A 17,163-nucleotide genomic window follows, 5' to 3' on the forward strand; every position below is an offset into this window, starting at 1 on the left:
GGCGACCCCGGATTAATAAAGGGACTAAGCCGACAAGAAAATGAATGCACAGACTTATGGCAAAAATAAATATATGTATGTAGGTATGTATGAGTGTGTGTGTTCGAGTAAAAAAAAAAAGTCTCTAGAACAGACAGAGGCTATGGCAAAGCAAATAAATAGGCTACTATCTCTGTGTGTGTGTGTGCTGTCAAACTCAAGTAAGGCTCTGATGTTCTGCTTGACCACATATTCTGCTCTAAAATATATTCTTTTTAAATGTCCTTGTAAAAACTAAATCTATTTTCCCCTTAAAAAACAATGTTTTATTTTTTGAAAGATTTAAAATAGTTTGTAACAGTAAACATGTCAGGCTTAATAATTATAATAAAGATTAATTGACTTCTGCTGTCTTCATTTGTTTTAAAAACACAGATTTCTTTACAATTGAAAATGGCATCTCTGGATATTCTTTCTGCTGGAGGTACTGTTGTCCTAAAAACAAAACAAACAAGTAAATAAAAAATCTTACACATACCTTAGGAATGGTATCACAGAATTTTTGCAAAACTAAACCGGTTTGGTCCAAGTTTGAGTTTGCAGTTTAGGAAGTTTCTGCATTATTTTGATTGTGTATGTTGTAAATCCTTCACCTCTGAAGCATTCTGATCCTGTGCTTTGTTTGAGGTGTAGATTAAACCCATGTGATTAAATCAAGTGGTTGCCGACTCTGATATCCAGATCTCTGTTGGCGCCAGAGTGTCCTGGGCTGAGGGTTTGGGATGCTGGCATTTGACGTGGTCATAAAGAGATCACAATGACCTGTGGAGTCATTCACATCGCTGACCTTCAGACCAGAGAGCATTCGCATACAGTATTATCATATCTGTGTGTGTGTATCCATGTAGCCTCTGGATTTGAGTCTCGTGTCAATTTTGTTACACATTCTTGTAGGGCTGTGCAATTAATCGAAAATTCAGTTTCGATTTTGATTTTGGATTCTAACAATTATGAAAAAACATTAATAGGTATTATACCGCCCCCTTTCCAGTTGTTTACATATGTTGCTCTGCAAAGCTCAGTTTCAAGTGAACATTATTAAAAGCATGTACTGTAATGTAACGTTTGCAGCACGGGATGTGCGTCATTCATTGATGTACATTCGAATCATTCATGTTTTTATGAGCGTGAATGAGATTGCATGCTGTTGTGTGTGTGTGTGTGTGCTCAGCCTAAGAGAGTAGCAGAGCACACACATCTTAAGTCATCTTAATGTGAGCGCTTTAATGGTCAAATACATGCAAATTTGTGTCAAAATGTGGTGTTTAGTGATTAAACCTCATTTATGTAACAAACAAATGAGTTGAGAATTAAAAGACATGCGAAAGTGAAACCATAAATTAGAACTGTACTGCTCTTAAAGTGACAGTGCAATATTCCTGCTTTCGACTGTTTTTATTATTAATCAAACAATAAAAGGACAAATTCACTCACTGCTCTTGACTGAAGGACTTTTGTAGCTATAATTAAAGGTTTTTTTTTCTTACAGTGAAGATGCTTAAAGCACAGTTTGTTTCATATTTTTATTTTATTGTATTATATTTTCCTTTCCTTATTTAAAGGCAGGAAAATAACAGTGCATATATATATATATATATATATATATATATATATATATATATATATATATATATATATATATATATATATATATAGTTGAAGTCAGAATTATTAGTCCTCCTTAATTATTAGCGACCCCCTCCCCAATTTCTCTTTAAGTTTTTTTTTTTTTTTTTTTTTTTTTCCTGAATCCTGAAATTCCTGAATCTGTTAAACATCATTTGGGAAATGTTTACAAGAAAAAATTCACAGGAGGGGGAATCATTTTGACTTCAACTGTAATTTTGAGCAAAATAATCGTGATTATGATTATGATTATCGAGCAGCCCTACATTCTTGGGTGTTTCCTAATGGCCCCTTTCCACTGAGTGGTATGTAATGGTACAGTTTGGTGTGCTTTTACGGCCGTTTCCACTGTCAAAAGGCATACCAAACCAAACCGTACCGTACCAATTATTCAGCACCCTTTTGAAAGGCTACCAAACACTAGAAAGGGTACCAAAAGGTGGAGCTACATGCGCAGCTGAATGCTGATTGGTTACAGAGATACGTCACAAGCTGCTGGAGCTAGCCAGACTGAAAACAAAGGAACCGCCATGTTTTAAATACACAGCCGAGACATTACACTGTAAAACTATATGCATTTAATAACAAGCCATGGATGACCTGGGCTCAAACAAACCTTTTCGTTGTCTTGATGTACAGACACAAAGCTAAGAAGAACAAAATCTGCCGTGTCCGGTTGTTATTTAACGAGGCCGTCTAAAAGTGCGAACGCTTCTATATTGGATATAAAACGAACTTCTTGAGCTGATGATAATAACGTGTGTGTGATGATTAAAGTGTCTTCGATATCTGATCTTTTCAGAAAAGAATAGGACAATTGAGAGAGTGAATCGGGGAAAAAAGAAAGGAGAAGCCCGACAAAACACAGGAGCAAATTGTTTTAGCAACCTGAATCACGAGCAAACTGCCACGTTTATCATCACCTTTTGGACTATTATGAACTCGGAATGACTGAATTACTCTCTAACAAAGGGTTACATGTGCTTGTGAAGATTACAGACACAGATGAGAGGTTTGCTCTGATTGTGGACTATTTGTGTTGTTTTTGAACCTAAATAAGGCCTAAATGTATGCTGTGTGTAGTTGTTTCTTTAATTGGTAACATATCGGAGACTTTAAGGGGCTGTATGTGTTCATATATGCTACATTTATTTATTTATTGTATATAATTGCAGACGTTACAGTAGGTTATTTCACACTATCATTGATCTGCAGATATATTCAAATCATGTTCATAGAGAAGTTAGTAATAAACATTTATACACAAGTATTTGTGGATAAAGCATCTGTTTTTCGAGAAGGGCTTCTCATGTGATTTGTGAACGACCCGTACGGCTTTACTGTAGACATTAATTCGACTGAAATCGCACTGTACACCACACCCACCAAAAGGCTTCCCTTTTTAGTGGAAACGCAAGACTGATAAAGTTGACCCGTGCCGACTCATACCGTACTGTACCAGTGAGTGGAAGCGGGCCATAATATTGATTTTGGCTGGAAGGACATCCGCTGCGTAAAACATGCTGGAATAGTTGCGGTTCATTCCGCTGTGACCCCCTCTGAAATAGTAAAAAATGAATGAATGAGTGAATATTGACTACTCTTGGCAATTTGCTCTTTTCATTCTGCTCTTGTATTTGTACTTTCCTTATATTTGACGTCACAGGCTCTTAGTTTGTCCTTTGCGTCGTCATTCCCTCCCTGAATGCTCACGTGTCACACACGGTTGAATAAGTGCTTGAGAAGGAATGAAACGGAGAGAGCTGTCAGCAGTCTTTCCATCCCTCCATCTATCAACAGACTTCATGCCACCCTTTTTTTTTTTTTTTACATGTTCCCCGGCTCATGACACAGACAGCTTTTTGAAGTGGCTGGTGGTCAGACAACGCTTATCCTTTCTTATTATTCACATCCTAAAGGAATCCCAGACGATGAAATTATTTTTCACATCACCGCTTTTTGTTGTAAACACGCAGCTGGGTGTTGCTGGATAATCTCATGACGGCTGAAAGCTGTCTTGTCCAAAAAAAAAGAAAAAGCATGTCAGAGAGAAAAGTTCAGGCAGTTTAAAACAAATCGCTCCCTCGAACATGATGTGGTGATGGAGTAGTTTATATAAGCCTTTTGACAAACTCAAAGAACATTGTTCAGATGAGCCTGTTAGTGGATCTTCGGGAAAAGGGAACTTTGTGTTTTGATTGTCCGAGCCAAAGCATTCCGGTTATATTTTCTGGAGAGTTCCGCAATATAAATGCTTGCATTTCTTTCCAAGGTCGCATCTTTGTTCTTTAGCAGTGGGGGCTAAATGATACAGAAGGACAGAAAAAAACATAAAAGGCCTTTATAAGTCAAACTTGCAAGAGGAAATTTATTTGAGCCTTTTTAAATACTGCTGCTTTTATCATTCCTCTTTTATTCCCCCCCTTGGTTTTTTTTAAGTGTAGCTTACTTTTGTTTGTTTTTCTGGCACAGAGAGCCTAGCCGCTAATCGTTGCCATTGATCATGGTTTTTGTTGATAAGTGGGATCAATTCTCAGGAATCGTTCTGTGGGAATGAGCTTTCTCTGCTTAAGTTCTGTTCTGCTCGATATCTCGCCCGTGAGCTCTGACCTGTGCTCCTCCGTGTGGGATTCGTGGATGCAAACATGGATCTGTGCACCGTAAATAAGGAGCTTTTCTAGGTCTTGACTTCGTTTGTCTGGGTTCACTCTTTATTTCTTTGATCAATGCAGGACAGCCAATACACCCCATGTCCAATAGATCAGCTTTGTTCCTTTGTTTTGCAATGTTGTGAGGGCGGAAAAACACTCAAAAATATATATATTTTTGCTGCTTGTTTAAACCACTTATTTTAAATAAGCTGAAACAACACAACTCTTTAGGTTTTTTGAGGGGGGCTGCTTAATGGTTTTTACAATTATAACAAGTTGATTGAACATGAAACAATTGAGTTAACTTAATCGATTTGCTTTGGGATGACATGAAGGGATTGTGTGGAACCCAGCATTTTTTGGATTACATGTTAGTCAGTGCCAAGATATGGGATTTATTAACTTAAAAGCAAAAATCTGTTATTATTCACACTAATATTCAGTTAGTTTGTTACTTAACGTCCCCTTATAGGGAAATGTTATTCAAAGCATACACACCAAGAGACTTCTGACATTTCACATTTTGGCATATATATATATATATATATATATATATATATATATATATATATATATATATATATATATATATATATATATATATATATATAGATAGATAGATAGATAGATAGATAGATAGATATGTCAACTCTTGATTTAAACTTGAGAATTGAATGATTTAGTTTCATAAATGAATCAATCAGACTTCATACTGTTTATTGGAAACATCTGACTTTTTTAAAGGTGCAGTATTTAAGTTTGACTTGTAATGGAACTAGGTAGTGCATGCCTGGTTCTAAACACATGCAAGCGGAGGTTGCCAGATTGATGACACCAACAGCAGTGTGTCAGATTATCGAGTCTAAAGGCTGATTTATACTTGTTCTTACTAAAAGCAATGGCATGGGATTAGGGTTGGGTATCATTGGGGTTTTTTTTCGATACCGGTGCTAAATCGATACTATAAAATGATACTTTAAAATGATACTGGTGCCAAAATGGTGCCTGAACCGATACTTTTAGCCACAAAATTATGTTGGATGACTCTCAAAAAATCTTTTATTTAACAAAATCTTTTGAAAAATAATTTTTACAGAACAATATAAGTAAAGTTTAAAGTAAACATCAATTCATATTTTATATATTTGAATTACATTAATATATTTCCTCCATTTGTTGGTTAGCATGAATTTAAGATTTGCATTATGAAATGACATTAGTTTACTATTAACCTTTTGGGGACGGGCATTGGCCACGTACTTTTGGGAGCACATTTTAACATGTATATCACAAAATACTTAAATTATTCAAAGTCATTTTTTTAATGCATCACTCTGCAGTCTTCATAAATAAGATAATTAAATAACTTAAACTCAAAATAATCTTCCTTGTTCATTTATTTGACAAGTAACTTTGTACTGGTGTAGGATAACACATTTCTAACATTCAAGTACATCAAGGCACATTGCTGCACCTGTAAACTTTAACAGATAAGCCTACAGTGGAATTCAATTTATTTTGCCCTCCCATTCATTAAAAATAATGTTTCTGAAATTTTTCACAGTGTTTCCTAAAAAGTAATTATTCTGGAGTCATAATAAGTTCTATTTCTAATTGTTCATTTTGTGAATATAAATTTAAATAAAAATAGAACATAAAAATATAAAAATTTTATAATCAACTGAAAAAAAGAAACTCAAGTGAGTAAATGACAGCATTTTCAGTTTTGGGTAAACTATCCCTTTAAGTGAGATAAAATAATCTGTTCTTGATGAAAAGAGTGGTTTTCTGATCATTCCACGATGCTTTTTGTCGGATTTTACCAGCTCCAGTCCACATTTAATTTCTGTTTGACCTGAAAGAGTGACCAGGATATTCAAAACATATCTTTTGTGTTGAATAAAAAGAAGAAAAGGAATCATTGTAGCTGGGGAAAAAAAGAGCATTCGTTTTGGGTGAACTTTCCCTCTAAATTATGATTGAATGTTTTGTGATTTGTGCTGTTGGGCTTTCTGGTGCCATGTGCCTTTCTTTCCCCCAATTCTATTCATCAAATCCCACATGTTTTTGTGTGCGGCGGTTCGAAAAACTTGACGAATGTGATTGCTCTGCTCTGTTTTCAACAAAATACACATGTTCCCTACCAGCCATCCTTCAGTTTCAGATGTTTACGGTGTGTAGTTTATTTTCACTAATTTGATTTACATTCATTACGTTCAGCGTTTGCCAAACTGTGCCCCGCGCCGGTCCTCTGATGTAAATCAAACTCAAACATAGAGGCTCACCCCAAATCCCTTTGACTTTAAGCGCTTTTCCCATACCTTCTTCCCATATGCTCCTCAGTAGCTTTCTTCAAAGTAATAAACTGAGTTTATATCCACAGTCCCCTTCGAAAAATACATTTTGATGGCAATAAAATGTTGTAAAAATCCCCGCGGGGACGCAGAAGATGCAGTCGGTGGGGAGGTAATTGCATTCTAGGCCTTTTTCCGCCGTGGAGAGCCTGGCATGATGCTCGTCCGCCGGGGCTTTGTGATTCGGTTTTGTACGAAGGGAAAGCTCCATGTAAATGGATCCGTGATGGCGTTTGGCTGACTGCGTCCCGCAGAGCTGAGAGATGGGCTCCTGTTATTAGATTAGACTGGGATTTATGATACATCCCAGTCTATATAGTGCAGAGCGCATGGAAGGGAGCGAGCGAGTAAATTAAACTGCTGGGAAAGTGTTTACTTTTAAATCGGTTTATCTTTTGATTTCTTCACACTTCGGTCAAATGATTTGCTCTTTTCTGATTCCTTTATGGCTCTAAATTTAATTGGCTTTTATTGTTTCCCCCCAAAAAAAGACTTCCAGTTCAAATTATAAGAAAGCACTTATTAAAAAGACAACTTAGTAACTTGGAAAAAAAATACTAGGCTCAAAATAATTTTACCTTCAGTTTTGTCTTAAAATCATGTTTTGTGTTAAAGGCATATTTCACCCAAAAATTACAATTTACTCAGCATTTATTCTCCTTCATAAACCTTTATGAGTATCATTCTTCTGTTGAACGCTAAATAAGGCATTTTGAAGAATGCTGGTTTCTGGCGATTTTTCACTGTAGGACAAAATAATACTGTGGAAGGCAATGGCTACAGGTGTCCAGGATTTTTTAAAGCATCTTCTTTGGAAAAAAGCTGGAACCACACACTAAAAAACCCAAAAAGTTAAGGCAACTCAAACCGTTTGAGTAAACCGATTGCAACAAACCATTTCTGTTCCAAAACTAATCCTAATGAGTACTGTGAACCTAATCTATTTGAGTGAATGAAGCAATTTGAGCACAGTAAAACACAATAAATGAAGAGAACTCAAACTGAGTACTGTAAAACCCAAAAAGTTAAGGCAACTCAAACCGGTTGCTACAAACCATTTAAGTAAAAAAAAAAAAAAAAAATCCACTATATGAGTACCGTGAACTCAATTTAGGTTGAAATAATGAGTTATTTAATTATCTATTATTTTCATTACCTTCAAAACTCATTTCAAATGATTAGAATTAACTTTCAGTAAATTTTAAGTTAACTACACACATTTCATTTGATAAATTTGATAATTGTATTTATCAGCATTCCAATTGATAGCATCATGTTATCAACATGTTCATATATATATTTTATTTTATATATATTTTGAACTTTTATTGTTGTCCAGAGGGGCGAGGCAGTGGCGCAGTAGGTAGTGATGTCGCCTCACAGCAAGAAGGTTGCTGGGTCACTGGTTCGAACCTTGGCTCAGTTGGGGTTTCTGTGTGGAGTTTGCATGTTCTCCCTGCGTTCGCGTGGGTTTCCTTCGGGTGGTCCGGTTTCCCCCACAGTCCAAAGACATGCGGTACAGGTGAATTGGGTAGGCTAAATTGTCTGTAGTGTATGAGTGTGTGTGTGTGTGGATGTTTCCCAGAGATGGGTTCCGGCTGGAAGGGCATCCGCTGCTTAAAAACTTGCTGGATAAGTTGGCGGTTCATTCCGCTGTGGCTACCCCGGATTAATAAATGGACTAAGCAACCAAGAAAATGAATGAATGAATGTTGTCCAGAGAGAAGTCTTAATTCAGATCACTAGACATGCGTTATTAAAATGGCCATTCTATACTTTATAGTACGGAACAAAAAATGGACTGCAGTGAGCACTGACAAATATATATTGTTAGAGTTCTTCTAAGCCTTGTGCTTTTAATGAATGTTATATTCTGTCATCTAGAGATTCACACATTTCTCAAATCCATTGCTCTGGAGAAATTTTATGTAAGTGTTTGTATTTTGGGTGAAAATATTAATAAAATTTTATTAAGACACAAAATAGTTAATGATCAATATATTTTTTTCTTTACATAATTTATAATCATAATCCTGTATACAATCATAAAATAACATAATAACAAAGTGTTTTTATAGACGTATAAAGCATATTAAGTGTGTTTTAATGTTTCAAATAACTCTATCAACATATGAAATTAAATTATGAAATAATAATAATAATGCTTCATTGTCATTAATAATAGATTTATTTGTTTTTTAAGTGTTTAAAAGAATAAGCAATCATTGGATGACTAAAACAAATGTAAAACTTATTTAAAAAACAATAAATTTGAATTTTGTGGCTGTTAATGTCATCAAATTACTTTTATTCTATATAATTTGTTAAATAAAAAGTGCACTTCCTTTTTTGATATGTGATTAATTTTATGTTTTGGTCTCCAAAAACATCTTGTTTCATCTGTATTTTGGTAGGTGAATTATCAGGATGCATTTGGTTCCTGAACTTGCTTTACATTTTAAATGTTCCAGATGCATTATTCAGACGGTCTGTGTGTGTGTTTTTTTAGGGATTGGCATATACAGAAGACGCACTTTTTGTTTGAGAAACTTCCTCTGTTGTGTCATCCTGCGAGTATCACAAAAAATGCATTGCTTTGAGCAAACAGAAAAAATACAGAAGGTTTAAATACATATTTGGTGCTGTTCTGGATTGCCATGTGTTTAAAGGGTAATGAAACCCCCCTCTTCAGTTTAAGTGTACCTCAGAATTTTTAGGATTGTGTTTTTTTTTTTTTTTTTTAAGCTTGGTTTCAAGTGTGGTCCTGAAAATTCTCAGTTTCAAGAGCTATCTAGCCCTTTCCCTTATACCTACGCCTCTAAGCTAAAAAGAATTGGGACACCCCTACCTCTTCACGTGAATGCGCAAAACGAGTGGCAGGGCTAAAGGGGAGGATTGGGATTGGGTCCTAATCGTAACATGAATCGATGTTATTGGTCAACTAAAACTAACTAAACAATAACGACAATAAACAAACTAAAACAAATTCCCCCAATAGAGAGAGATGTTTGTTTCCCCCTCAACCTGTGCTAGCTGAAATGCATTGCCAAGCAAACAGGTGCCAGTTGCGCCTCCTGTGTTCGTACCTTTGTAGAAAACAATGTTTAGAATGGATTTCGTTTCTTTAAGGAGTAACTCTTAAAGCAGGATCATATATAGAGCAATTTTGTGTTCCTGTCGCCAGGTAGTAACTTTTTCTGGACACGAAACTGGGTCGCAACCTGGTAGTTGGGGTAATCTGGTGTAGTTAACCTAATAATGTAGATGTAGTTAACTTAAATTAATATAATTCATTCTGCATAAAAAAGCTGCTACAGTATTGTGAATGCAGTGTATAGCATTTCACATCTTTTTTGTTTATTTGTTTTAGCAGCGCCATAAAAATTAAATAAAGTATTATAGACTCAAAAGAAATGCTTCAAAATACGTATTTACATTGAGCTGAAACAACACAATTCTTGAGTTTTTTTTTTGGGCACAACTTAATGGTTTTATGTTCAATCTACTTAAATTTGTAAAAACTAAATTAACTTTATTCCTTTGTTTTCCCAACACAAAATGATTGTGTGGAACCCAGAATTTTTCACAGTGTAAAAAGTATTTTATTTAATACATTTTTTTGTATACTTACACTGTAAACGATTTCTTGTTAAATCAACAGTAAGTTACTGGCAACAATTATCCAGTAGCTGCTGTATTTCATAAAACGGTAACATTACTGTAATACTAATTCCATTAGTATTACATTTACTGTAAAATGTAATACATCATTTTACTGTTGTTGATTTTTACTGTAACACCAATTACAGTAGTGATACACATACTGCAAAACTGAAAACAGTATTTTATTGTACATTTTTACCATGAAGAACTACGGTATTTTAACGTTACTTTTATTATTACTGTATAGTATTTTACAGTTATTAAATGTTATTTTATTTTATTTAATAGTGCTACTTTATAATGGGTAAAAATGTTCAAAAATTGCACAAGTGTTATTTTAACTGTTCAAGAAATACAAGAAAAATAAAGAAACTGAAACTTTAACTTCACAATAAAGGTTTATTGTGTAAACCATGCTAAACAGTAGCAATAATTCAATATAACAAAGCAACAGAACACTAATAAACAATTGATCATTAAAACCAGTCAACAATTAATGCATCAAAAATTATTACAATTTTAAAAACAGGTGAAAATACTGCTACAAGACAGGAAATGATGAAGGCCAAATGATGTGGAAAGGGACAGTGAAAAAGGGCAGCAGCACTTCTGATGATCCTGCAAAAATGACAGGCAAAATCAATCACTGAAGTAAAAACTAATCATCCCTCAAACCATTTAATTCATTCAGAAACGAAACACTGCACTGTTGTTTTTTATACATATATATATATATATATATATATATATATATATATATATATATATATATATATATATATATAACAGTTATAATAAATATAACAGTTTTTTTAATTGTTTTTGTTGGTGAAATACAGTTTGTTGTCAATTCGAAATTACACTAACGTTAATGGGGAAAAGATCAGCGGGCATTGTTCTTGAAGATTGCTATTCAGGTGTCCACACAGGTGTGTAAAAAATAAAGTCTCATCTTAACTTAATGTCCGACTCTGTATAGCTCGAATATCTGATTCCATGATCACACTACTAGTGCTTCCACGAATTTAAGAGGGGTGAACGCAGTTCATTCTCACTTTAAGAGGCTACATATTTAAAATTAAATAAATAAAAATAATCTAATTTAACGTGACTAATGTTAATTAAATACTTTTAGGCTTTTAACACGTATAAATCCACTTCTAACTTACAGATAAGATTGCGTTAGAGAACATGAAAGCCGTGGGTGATTTTTTAAAATAATGCTAATGATGAGTTACTGATATTTGGTTTGCATAAAACAAAGTAATCACTAAGCATTCATTTTTGGCAAAATCTGCAGAGAGGCTCAGCGACACGAGGAAATGTGTTAAAGTTGAGTAGAGAACTAAAGAGCAGTCTAGCCTACTTCATGAAATGTTTGTGGTAATATTCTGCTGTCAATTCGTATTACTGTATTTTAATATGCAGCAGTGATGGCATGTCAGCGAGACAAATAAACATTTTATCGAGTCATTTCATACAATTTATTTATTTATTTATTTTTTATACAAACCCTCTAGTGACATTTCCTCAAACTAAATCATCATAACGTTACTGTGCACAGCATCAGTAAAACGTTGAGAATAATTTAAATACTTAATTTTTTAAAACAGTCACTGCTGATTAGAAACTAACATTAAAGCTAAGCTTACAGAAATCCTGTATGCATGACAATATAAAGATGTATTACTCACTGATGTCGAAGCACTTCCAGGTCATCAGAGATGTAGACAGGACAGAATGTGTGCTATCAAATGAGCTCTTGTGCAGCCTTTGTTGGACATCCAGGTAGTATGTTCACCCACACTGTAAGAAACAAAAACAGAAACAATTTATTAAAATGTGAGGGATAGTAAACATGTTAGGTCTACAGAGAGAAGAAAATGTTTACTTTAAGCATTGATCCTAATGAATCTATTTATCAACTACATTTAACCTTATCACGGAAACAGCATTTTTGAGCTTTTAGACCAGGGGTGCTCAACCTTGTTTGCTTTAAATTAGAATTAAAACAATAAATCTCTATGTCAAATAAAATACTTCAGATCTAAATAAAGCAGGTGCTTTTACCTAAAGGTTCCTTCCCTCCAGTTAGTTTGGCTGCAAATACCTCCACATCTGTGCTTTATTCGGTTCTTGTCTTAAGAGTAACTGGTGTCGCATTCCAGGTTCATCACAATCTGGGCTAGAAGGACAATATGACAAAAGACAAGACACATATAAATAAGTCTCAGAATAAAATATTTAAAGGAATAGTTTACTATTTTGCCACTATTTACTTCACGTGTTTTAAACTAGTTTGAATTTCTGTTAAACACAAAAGCAGATATTTTGAAGAATGTTAGTAACCAGTAACTATTGACATCCATGTTTAAACCAAATTTCTTTAAAAAAATACGAGTTTGTGTTCAACGGAACAAATTAAATATATAACTATTTTGAAACAAGTGGAGGATGCCAAAGATGCTATTATTTTCATTTTGGGGTGAACTGTCCCTTCAATTAAAGTGTCAAGCAATAGTCATAAAAACTGATGTGTCGCTTGAGGAAAACTAAATCAAGTACCTTCTTTGAACAAGCAGAATCATTATGCCATTGTATTCAGTGATTCTCTTTTACATTTTCCCACTATAAAACGATAGCTTCAACATGCAATCCATGTTAAGACAAAAATGAATAGCATAAAATAACATATTGAACTAAACTTACAGTTTCCAGGCTGTTTGAAAAAAAACAAACACATATGCCCAGTAAAATTGCTAATAAACACAAAGACAACAGTTATAGAAAAAAATGTTTGTCTAATATTTACTAAGCACTTGGTAGGCAAATAGCATAGCCGTGGCTGTTTTAACACCAGATGTTTTTTTTTTCTTAAAGTTTTCTTAGGAACTGCTGGAAGAAGAAAAAGAGGTTGTACATGAAACTCCTCACAACAAATCTGTGAACAACTTGACATTTAAAAATCTAATCAAAATGAGGAAGACATCGACATTACCTTGAATAATCAAGTGAGGAGTGATTGGTTGCATCAGTTTTTCAACATCAATTACTGTAGCTGAAAAACAGATAAATATAATAAGAGTAAAATAAGACTTAACATTAATTAATCTAAATCTATGGTAAAACCATACCAATCTGTATGGGGTTAAAATACATTTGTACACAAATCATTCCCTGACCCCATCAATTTCTCTTAGATTAGGATGGATATGACTTTGGCTTATATCTGTGTACTCAGAACGTACACTCACCTCAGGTACACCTGAACATCAAGCTCATTAACATTGAGAAATAGACAATTAATATGTATTTTGTTAATATTAACGTTAGCTTAAAATAATTCAACTGCATTTAATTTTCAGCTCCATTTAATAAAACAGTTAAGACTCATTTCATTATGAGTTTAGTTTAAATAACTAACTTACAGTTGAAAAATTTTACCATAATGATAGCTTAGTCATAATAGCCCCTTTCACACATACAGACCTTTCCGGAAAATTACCGGCAATTTTCCGGAAAGGTTGTATGTGTGAACAGGTCCTTTTTGAAAATACCGGTAAATTCGTTCTGGCTATTTTCCGGAAAGAGAAGTTGTAACATTACCGGCAATTTGCCGGAATGCTGCGCTGTGTGAACGCAGAAGGAAGATTTCCGGAATAAGCGTGTGCACGTCTAGAACGTGCTGACGTAAGACGTCTGCTTTAGCCAATCAGAACAGTCAGACGCATTTACGTCCGCGCGGTTTATGAGAATAAAAGCCTTTGAATATTTTCCCAGACACATTTAGCTGCTAGAAGTTAGTCAAATCACGTTTATATGTTCTTCTTAATGCCAACTGTGTAAATGATCATCGATGAGATGCTTATGATAAGCCGTTGTTTGTTTACCTTCAAGCTTTGCGTGTGCCCATGAAACAGCCTGTGAGCGCCTGCACACGCACATATTATGAACATCTCGAAATGCGAAAGTGATCCTGCGAAAGCTGTTCACAATATTGATCATCCACAGAGTTTGTAATTTAGTCAAATGTTTACAAATACAAGCGCAGCCGTTTAAAGCTCATTTGTGGTGAATGATGTCAGAATTTACCGGTATTTTGGAATGGATGTGTGAATGCTCTTTTCCGGAAAAATTCCGTAACGTCCTCGCCTGTGTGAACAGCGCTTTTTTGAATATACCGGTAAAGTCGTTCCGGAAATTTTCCGGATATTTACCGGTATCACTGTGTGAAAGGGGCTAATGACTATAGCCCCTTTCACACAGTGATACCGGAAAATATCCGGAAAATTTACGGAACGACTTTACCGGTATGTTCAAAAAAGCGCTGTTCACACAGGCGAGGACGTTACGGAAATTTTCCGGAAAAGAGCATTCACACATCCATTCCAAAATACCGGTAAATTCTGACATCATTCACCACAAATGAGCTTTAAACGGCTGCGCTTGTATTTGTAAACATTTGACTAAATTACAAACTCTTTTGATGATCAATATTGTGAACAACTTTCACAGGATCATATTCGCATGTCGAAATGTTCATAATATGTGCGTGTGCTGCCGCTCACAGGCTGTTTCATGGGCACACGCAAAGCTTGAAGGTAAACAAACAACGGCTTATCATAAGCATCTTATCGATGATTATTTGCACAGTTGGCATTAAGGAGAACATATAAACGTTATCTGACTAACTTCTAGCAGCTAAATGCGTCTGGAAAAATATTCAAAGGCTTTTATTCTCACAAACCGCGCGGACGTAAATGCGTCTGACTGTTGTGATTGGCTAAAGCAGAAGTCTTACGTCAGCACGTTCTACACGTGCACGCGCTTATTCCGGAAATATTCCTTCTGCGTTCACACAGCGCAGCATTCCGGCAAATTGCCGGTAATGTTACAACTTCTCTTTCCGGAAAATAGCCAGAACGAATTTACCGGTATTTTCAAAAAGGACCTGTTCACACATACAACCTTTCCGGAAAATTGCCGGTAATTTTCCGGAAAGGTCTGTATGTGTGAAAGGGGCTTATGTGAAGACCAGAGCTTACCTTAACGGTAAACGTTTAACTTTTCATGGTGACTTCGCCTTCATCTCAGTGTTGTGCTGAAATAGAGAATTCATTAATGCAGTTACAATAAGTTGAAGTTATGTTTTTCAGGTAACTTAACGTATGGTCAAAAACTCACTCAAGATAAACTTAACTTACTGTATCTAATACCTCGCAAACACTACAATGACCGCCTGGCGTCTGTTATTTCTTGTTTAAAATACCGTTTGTTAACGGATAGCGTGACATAACATAAGAACCTACAACTAATGTCACTTGGTTAATTCTTTTAAATTACACACACAATACACAGAAATACTTATAAAACAATCCTTTAACGGACAGAATTTGACTTTAAAACACTTACCGAGGATGAATTCGCTGGATGAAAGACGACAGGTGAATTTCAAATTAGGAGAGCCGTTGCCTGCATGTCGAGTCGTGTCCGTTCGGTTCTATGAATCGGCTCCTTAGTGAACAGTAAAGAATCGAATCCGCCTAAAACAGATCCCTTTTTGTATATGATTCATTACTATTTCGTTATACTGCTTGGCCACACGCATTTATACACTAATTATACACTAAGTGCATATTGCTGAATGTGCTTGTGAACACGTGTGATCAAATAATTCCCGAGCAAACGGTTCAATACGATTCAGAGTCGCTCGAGTGCTGAACCGAACCAGTGCAAACGTGATATTGATTACAATATAGTAACATTGTTTTTTATTCACTTTACCAGCGAAATTATTACATATATCTGAACTTGACAATACGAATAAAGTTCGTTTGAAGTGTTTTGAGAATTAATATTTTTTTCTCCCAGAATTCCTTTCACATCAACAAGCAAATGGTAATGGCGGATGAGAAAGCCCAGCTAATATTATAAATATTGCGTTTAATATGTCACGAAATGAAATTTTAACCGTGTTTCATGCGAGAATGTAGTTCTTACAAACTTAAATCTGTGGTTTATTTATAGATATCATGTGTAAATTGTAAGCGTGCTTTGCCGATATCGGAGATTCTGACCTCCAGGGTGTCCATCATCACTCATGTATCCGGCGAAACGAGGTTATAATCGGCTAGACATGTGAGACTTGCCCCGGTCTTAGATGGCTCTATAATGAATGTGTTATGAAATGTAGTTTTAACCGTTTTTCATGCGGGAATGTAGTTGTTTTAAACTCAAGTCTGTGGTTTATTTATAGAGATGGTGGGTATTTTAAAATATTGTTTTGAAAATGCGGAGATATGTGACCTCCATGGTGATGACGGGTGCCCTAACCTCATGAATCCGTCTAAAGCAGGCTGGTCATTATGACATTTAAGCTAACTTTGGTTTCATGAATCAATTACTTTTGTTCCAGTTTACGTTTTGGTTAGGCACAAAGTTATGTTGATTAAAAATGATTTAATATTTTCATGTTAACCTTATAAAATTAAGGTGTAGTACACCCAAATATGGAAAACCAGGGGACAGTTTTATGCACTGAACAGTCTGAAGAAACTGGTTATTTTATTTTTCTTCACAAAATACTTTGTCAAAAAAAATAAACATAATAATAATATAAAGTGTGTGTAGAGTTTTTCATGGTCATTTGCAGTACTGTATTTAGATGCACAGTAACTGATTTTTTCCCAAAATTCATTGTAAAATCTGCAGTAGCATACTGTTAATCATGTTCACAGTATGGAAATGTTGAGAATACATTATTATGCTGTGGAAACAGCAATATATACAGTAACACACTGTGCACAGCTTATACAGTAAACAACTGTTGA

General features: G+C 34.9%; 1 protein-coding gene and 1 long non-coding RNA gene across 21 annotated transcripts in view; one reads left to right on the plus strand and one right to left on the minus strand.

Moving 5' to 3' along the window:
- Positions 1 to 17,163, plus strand: part of mpped2a (metallophosphoesterase domain containing 2a) — a 264,905-nt gene that overhangs the window by 173,595 nt on the left and 74,147 nt on the right.
- On the minus strand, positions 10,713 to 17,088 carry LOC147843076 (uncharacterized). 2 transcript variants are annotated; one of them, XR_015495465.1, is made up of 6 exons: positions 15,746 to 17,088; positions 15,379 to 15,434; positions 13,332 to 13,391; positions 12,404 to 12,518; positions 12,028 to 12,139; positions 10,713 to 10,951 (listed from the first exon to the last, which is right to left on the minus strand). It is a non-coding gene; the product is annotated as an uncharacterized LOC147843076 (long non-coding RNA). The 2 variants fall into 2 exon arrangements; XR_015495466.1 differs by lacking the exons at positions 15,379 to 15,434; positions 15,746 to 17,088 and having other exon boundaries at positions 12,404 to 13,228; positions 13,332 to 13,805.

This window comes from Danio rerio, chromosome 7 (assembly GCF_052040795.2).
Source record: "Danio rerio strain M-AB ecotype USA chromosome 7, GRCz13ab, whole genome shotgun sequence".
Classification (NCBI taxonomy): domain Eukaryota; kingdom Metazoa; phylum Chordata; class Actinopteri; order Cypriniformes; family Danionidae; genus Danio; species Danio rerio.